This window comes from Nicotiana attenuata, chromosome 2 (assembly GCF_001879085.1).
Source record: "Nicotiana attenuata strain UT chromosome 2, NIATTr2, whole genome shotgun sequence".
Lineage (NCBI taxonomy): Eukaryota > Viridiplantae > Streptophyta > Magnoliopsida > Solanales > Solanaceae > Nicotiana > Nicotiana attenuata.
In genome coordinates this window covers 39,262,631-39,269,709 of record NC_031990.1, presented here as the reverse complement: position 1 = coordinate 39,269,709, position 7,079 = coordinate 39,262,631, and the positions used below count along the sequence as shown (strand labels likewise).

At 35.3% G+C, this 7,079-nt stretch overlaps 1 long non-coding RNA gene across 1 annotated transcript; it reads left to right on the top strand.

Annotated features, from left to right (window-relative positions):
• On the top strand, positions 3,153–5,166 carry LOC109222939. Its single transcript, XR_002067482.1, has 3 exons — positions 3,153–3,277; positions 4,518–4,597; positions 5,023–5,166. It is a non-coding gene; the product is annotated as an uncharacterized LOC109222939 (long non-coding RNA).

The window sequence follows — 7,079 nt, the reverse complement described above, 5'->3', positions numbered from 1 at the left end:
GGTGGTAAAAAGAAATCTAGCAAAAGAAAAAGAGAGAGAGGGTGCATGTGGTGAAGAGAGGGGGAAATGGGAAAGGAGTGGTTGATCATTCACTCACTGTTGGTTTGTATGTGCCTGCTATCTGTGGAGTTGAACAAGAACATGTAGAAGAGAGTGGCAAGAAGTCAGGGGGAAGTGGTTCTGGTGAAGCTGTATTTGCTTTTTTCTTAACTAAGAAATTTCACAAAATAAATAAATTGTTAAACTAATTATTTATCTCATCAAGTTTCCTTGTATTCTACAGTGTACTAATAGGCTATCACCAGTTGAAGATGAATATAATTGGAGTCTCCCGATTGGAGAAAACCCAAATATGAGTATTTTCTCGATCAAAGAAGATTCAACTATCAAAACCAACAAAAAGAATGCTGGTTGTAAGAGAAAATTGAGAGACAATCAAAAAGGAGATGGAAAAAAGGATGTTACGACTTGTTCCGCCTCCAAGATTGTAAAAATGTAAGTCTATTTGGTAATACCATAAAATCATTTCCCATATGAAATGTATCAATTCTTGTAAAAAAATATATTTTGCAAAACTATTTTAGTTCTCTAGATCATTAATTTTCCAGTTTGGACGACCATAAAAGTAGATGAAATATGTAATGTATGGTAATCTATAGAGGCGAGAGTTATTTGTGGTTGATATAAGTAATTTTCAGTTATATAATAGTAAACTATTTTTTCCTCAAGAACATATTTTGCAATTATAGGTAGGTTGTACATAAACTGAAAATGGCTATTTGTTGATCTTTTAATTATCGTTTTCTATCATTCTTGACTAATCTTCTGATTAATTTATATGGTCGATTTTTTGACTCTTTTAGACTAAAGTTTTTCATCAGTGTTAATTTACATGTTTAATTATTACTTGATATTCAGAAAATCTGTCGACGATGGTGAGAGAATAGGAAATACTGCAGATACTATGTCTTCTCCAAACACTATCCGCAGTCACAAGTGAAGAAATGGAAACTGCAGATGAAAACCACAACAAATTAGAAGTCACATTTGGCATGAAAATTTAACTTTTGCAGAATCAAATTATAAAAATGAACTTTTAATTTTAATCATTTCTTAAAATATTGAATTGTATTCAATTAATTTTAAATGAACGGGGATTCTAACCCCCCCCCCCCCCCCTAAGAAGGGAATGGAAATCTTAGTGAAGTGAGAATTTTGTTCAAAAAAGACTATTCAATATTGCTTGTTCAGTTGTTTTTTATTGATTACGTCCCTTCATGAAGGTTTTTTTTCAAAATTAGTCTTTTATAATGGTCTGATCTTTTCGGAGGATTAAAAATTATTTATCTTTATATTTGTACCAAGTCAAGAAATACAAATTAAATCTCTATTCATCACAAAGAGATTCATCAAAAATCCACACCCCGAGTATTAATCAAGATTCGATCGAGGAGAGGTAAATGCCTTGGTACGAGGATATTCAGCTCTTCCTATAAGATTAAGGCTGACTCTATCTATACGAAAGTTGAGATGTATATGGTTAGGAGTGGCAAAACTAATCCAAACTCATTTGAGCCGCCTAACCCGTCCAAGTTTTAAAGGGTTTGGGCTATAACGATTTGGAAAATGGGTTGTTTTGGGCTAGCCCAAGTTAACCCATGAAAAATTATTAGCCCAATTAGACCCATGATGATGTCCAACCTGACCCATGAAAATGCTCAATCTTAGAGCTCTACCTAGACCCATGTGCTAGAAAATACAATAACATACCCAGTAAAATCCCACTAGTGGGGTCTGGGGAGAGTAGAGTGTACGCAAAATTTACCCCTACCCCGAAAAGGGCAGAGAGGCCCATGTGCTAGAAAATATTTTAAAATTTTTTAATGTTTGGTTGGTTATTTGAAAAATATTTTCTTCATGAATTTGTTTGTCTCGAACTAGAGAAAAATATTTTCCCCGTTAAGAGAAGGGAAAATATTTTCCAAAACTTTTTTTCAACCTTCCAAAACTAATTGGTGTTAGTATTGTAAGATGAAGAACTATCAAATAAAATTTTAAATCCATATTGAGGAAAGAAATCATTTCGCATGAATTGACATTTATTCCAAAACATAAGATATTTTTTATGCTTGTTTAAAAGTTGAGAATTTTGCAAAGATTTGGTCAATTTGGACGGGTTGGATTACAACCCATTATTTAGTTCATCTTAACCCAACTCATTCTAATTCAAATGAACTTTGGGCAGGGCTGTGTATTGACCCATTTAATGTGTCAGCCTATCTCGATCAGTCCAAATAGAGCCCAAACATCCCATTTGCGCTTCACTGCTGAGAAGAATTTCAAAAAATATAAAGCTATCTTTATCCACACAATTTGGTGCCGCATATATAATCAGAAAGCGATACACCAATTCCATCCATGTTAATTAATCACATGAACACACAAGACATAGAAACAGAATACCCAAACACACCATTTGAAGAGCGCGAAGAATACTTTGTATACGACCATAATCATCTGGATTTTTGTAGGAGGATGCCCATGTTGTTCCTTAAAAGGAGCAATATTATTGTTTCCTCCTGTTGGGCTATTATCATCAACATTGGAAGTTCAAGGAGTTAATTAATAATAATAATAATAATAATAATAATAATAATAATAATAATGTGGGCGCTGACGCTGTGCTAATAATATTGGGGGATATTGGTCCTTTTGATAGGAGTAATTTTCTAGTACTTGTGGAATTAAGGAAAAGTAATACTCTCTGTTTCGGTTCAGATGACACATTTTTTTTATCAGTCCGTTCCAAAAATAATAATATATTTTTATAATTGGAAATAATTTAATTTTTAACTTTTCATTTTACCCACTTTATAACCATACAAATGTCATGGGCCCCACAAAGACACACAGGTTTTAAGACCACAAATTTTAAAAGTTTCCTTCTTTTTTCTTAAACTCCATGTCGAACTAGACTACCTCATCTAAATTGAAACGGAGGAAGTACTAGTATTATGAACATCTATTCCTATACTATAAATGGGGATAACCAGGCAACTCATGGTCAACATGTCTGCCTGGCCCAAAATTATCTTATGGTGTGAATTTGTAGCCCAACACGTGTAGCCCAACTATCAACTCACCATTTGATTTCTCTTACTACATCCGACACTGGTGAAAAGCTCCATCCGCAAAGCCCTCTTCTTCAAACGGCTCTTTGCTTCATATCCCTGCTCTCTCTCACTCCTCCCCTTTGTCTATTGATATTTCCTACTAGGTAATTTTCTTCTCATCTTGTGTTTCTTGCATTGATTTGTTTCAATCGTTCATAATATGCTAGGTATTTGTGCTTTTCCTTGAATAGCGAGGGGATTCCTCCGGACAAAGTGAAACATGTTAATAAATTTTGTTCTCTAGGTGTTTGACAAAATTCTTCAATCAGGTTTTCTATTAGATTTCTTATGCATTGTCCTGTCTTTTGTTTTCTCTGGTTTCATTCTTTGGTTGCATTTTGAGTTAGGACATTTTGACGCACGAATACTCTCTGCCTGACATTGCATGAAGTTTCATTAGCTTAAGTGGTGTTTTTGAGTTGAAAGCTTTGGTTTGAAATTCATGTATTATGTAGATAGCTCTGCAATTTGGATCCTTCTTGAGCTACTATTCTTTTGGAAAATTTTTACCAACAAAGCGGACATCATTTAATAAAAATTTACAATGTTTGAATCGATTGAAACAATCATTATTTCACTGCTTGTCCGGAAAAACTTTAACATCCTGCTATAAATTTGATCAATTAAAGAGAATTCCCTTTCCTTTCTTCTGGATACCAGAAAACCTTTGTTGTCAAATAAAATCTAAATAGTGACTAAATTTAGTACTTGTGATATTCGAATTTGACACTTGCCTCCTACCTCCATGACAGAGGCGCAACATGTTTCTTCTTTTTTAGTTTCTCTTGATGATATGTGGCCTCTGAACTAAGTTATCTATTGTATGTTAATATAAGATATATACTCAATGACTCTTTGGATGGTTTATCGAACGACTAGGTAATATAATTTAATTAGCAATGAATGTATAACATCATGTTAACTGTTCATCTTACAATACAAACCATAAACAAACTATCAAATAATATTTTAACATATCTAAATATGTGCACTTATACAATTTCGCGGATCATTTTATATCGAGTACACAAATCTATCTGATAAATTAAAAAGGATACGATTAAGACAACAAACTTCCCTTACCCTCTGTGCTTTTAGCACTACTTCTGACATTGTATAAAATCACTGAATATAAAATATTTGAAACTTTCTTTTCAGGATAAATATACAAAGGAAAAGTTTTTACCTGTTGCAATGCATGTACGCCGTCTCCTTGCTTGTTCTTCTGTATGTTTTCTTGAAAATATCGGGATGTGTTTCATATACATAGCTTGAAGGAGGAGGTTTTACTGTCTATTATAAGTTACATCCTTCACTGATGTGTTTTCGTTTTTTGCTTCACAGGTGTGAAGTTATTCTTCTCTGTTACGATAAAAGTGCTTTTTATCCACCAATGTCTTCTCCTACTTCGTACAATAATATTGGTAATGTATATGACATTGTTAATGAGTTTGTTTTCATTAGTAATCTAGCTGAAAGGATTAAAGTATTTCGGTGTCACAATATTAATTGCAGTATTTCTTCGTACAACAAATCCTTACTATCTGGTGTGATTATCTTTGAACCATACCAAGATTAGATAAAATACATGTTGTCTCAAATGAAGTGAAGGCGTGTGACGTCAATGATACATTAGAGCTTCTAAATACTATATCTTTAATCAATTACTATTTTGGAGATTTTACATAGTAGAAGAACATAATAATTCCAATGAATACTTTATTATTTTGCACTTTTGGTTTATTTTATAGTGAACTATTTGTAATTTGGAAATTACTTGAATATTAACTTATTGGAATATGGGGTATCCTGGATTTTGCTTATTGTGTTTACTTTTGGTTGCTTGCAGATTTGTCACTGTGAGACTTTCAGCACTCAAAACTGTCATGACCCAAAATCCACTAAGGATCGTGAAGGCGCAGGACACTGCTGCCAGGCAAGCCCACCAAGTTACTTAATCAAATTCCCGTTTTAATACTTCTGAAATCTATGATTTTCCTTCACATTTAGCAATTTTAAAAGATAATTGTCTCAAATCAAATTTAAATAATAAGCAGTCAATACAATATTCAAACCATCCCAGAACCCGGTGTCACAAGTGCATGAGCATCTACTGATAAGGAAATAAAATACAACATCCGTCCAGAATACAATGGACAGGAAATAAATACAATGTACTGAAGAGGGCTATACTAGCTGCGGGCCGCCTCGAATAATGCAATCACATAGCCCCAAATCATCCGCGCTGCTACGCCCAGTGGGCTGCTAGAAATAAATATACCTGTGCAACAAAAATACACAAAAGTGTAGTATGAGTACGTAAACAACGTGTACTCAATGAGTATCCCGCCTAATCTCGAAGAAGTAGAGACGAGATGGTCAACTTCGACACTTACTAGAGTTCAACTGACAGTATACTAAAAATGTGAGAAAATCATGGATTTATATAGCAGTTCTAATTCACGAAGCCATAAAATAGATAAACACCTTCAACAAATAATCAAGGATTTCCAAGGCTTACTCTTTATTATCTTATCAATTTATATCAAGCCACGAAGGACAAATTTCACATTTGAAGTTCTCAGGCAACAATATAACATGCGCAAATCACACCGAGGCGATGGCTTGATCCAACAGAAATAAACTGTGCACTTGCCGAGGGTCGACGACGCGCCTATAGATGCATCTATTTAATTTGCCGAGGCGTTCGGCCCGTTCTATAAATAAACACATACCCTGCTCGCGAATCATGCGTGCGACGCAGGCACACATAGAGATACATGCTCAATCAGTCAATTAAGAACTTATCGGGAATATTTATCCAAATAAAACAATTTCTTTTCTTAACAATTCAGGAAAATGACGTTTAATCTCTTTTAAAATTCATTTACTAATCCAAGGTGATTTAAGCAATTCAAGCTATCAATGGGTTCATAAATAATCCAAGTATAACATGATGTGGGTCCTAACTACCCGGACAATAGCATAATAGTAGCTACGCACGGACTCTCGTCACCTCGTGCGTACGTAGTCCCCGCAAATAGGAGCACATAATCAATTATTTGACCTATGGGGACAATTCCCTCTTACAAAGTTAGAAAGGAGACTCACCTCGCTCCGAAGATCCATAACCGGCAATCCACGCCCTTCCGGGGACTCCAATTGATGCACCATGCTTCAAAACTAGCCAACGGTTACGCAAATCCATTAATATACGCTCAAATATTCATTACAAACTAATTTATAGCAATTCCTAACTCCGATCGAAAAGTTGACCAAAACGTCCTCGGGCCCACGTGCCCGGAATCCGAAATTTTTCGAAGATAAAAATTACCCATGACCTTAGGAACTCAAATATATAATTTTCTCTCAATTCCATACTCAAAATCGTGGCTAAATTCCAAGATTACTAATTTTCTAGGTTTTCCACCAAAACCTCAAATTTATACAATTTTCCAAGTCTAAATCCATATATAAACCTTGTATTTAACTTCAAGCTAGCATAAATTACTTACCTCATGACAAGTGACGAAAATGGCACCTCAAAGCTGCTCCCCATCGACTCCAATGGAAGAAAAATGGGGTTGAAATGAACTCAACCCCGAACTTAAAAGACCTCACTACTTCAGCTGTTTCCGCACCTGCGGTTCCTTGGCCGCTTCTGCGGTAAATGCCGCATCTGCGGTCTTCCCTGAGCCACCCCTTTCTCGCTTCTGCGACTTGCCACCCGCAGATGCGGTCCCGCTTCTGCGGTACTTTGACCTACGGACCTCTGAATTCACTTCCGATCACGCTCCCAACTCCAGAATCACCATAATGAGCTATTCCCAGACTCGGAATCCCAAACGGACATCGATAACACTGAAATGCACTTCAAGCCAAACTTAAGAAATTTCTTCCAAAACG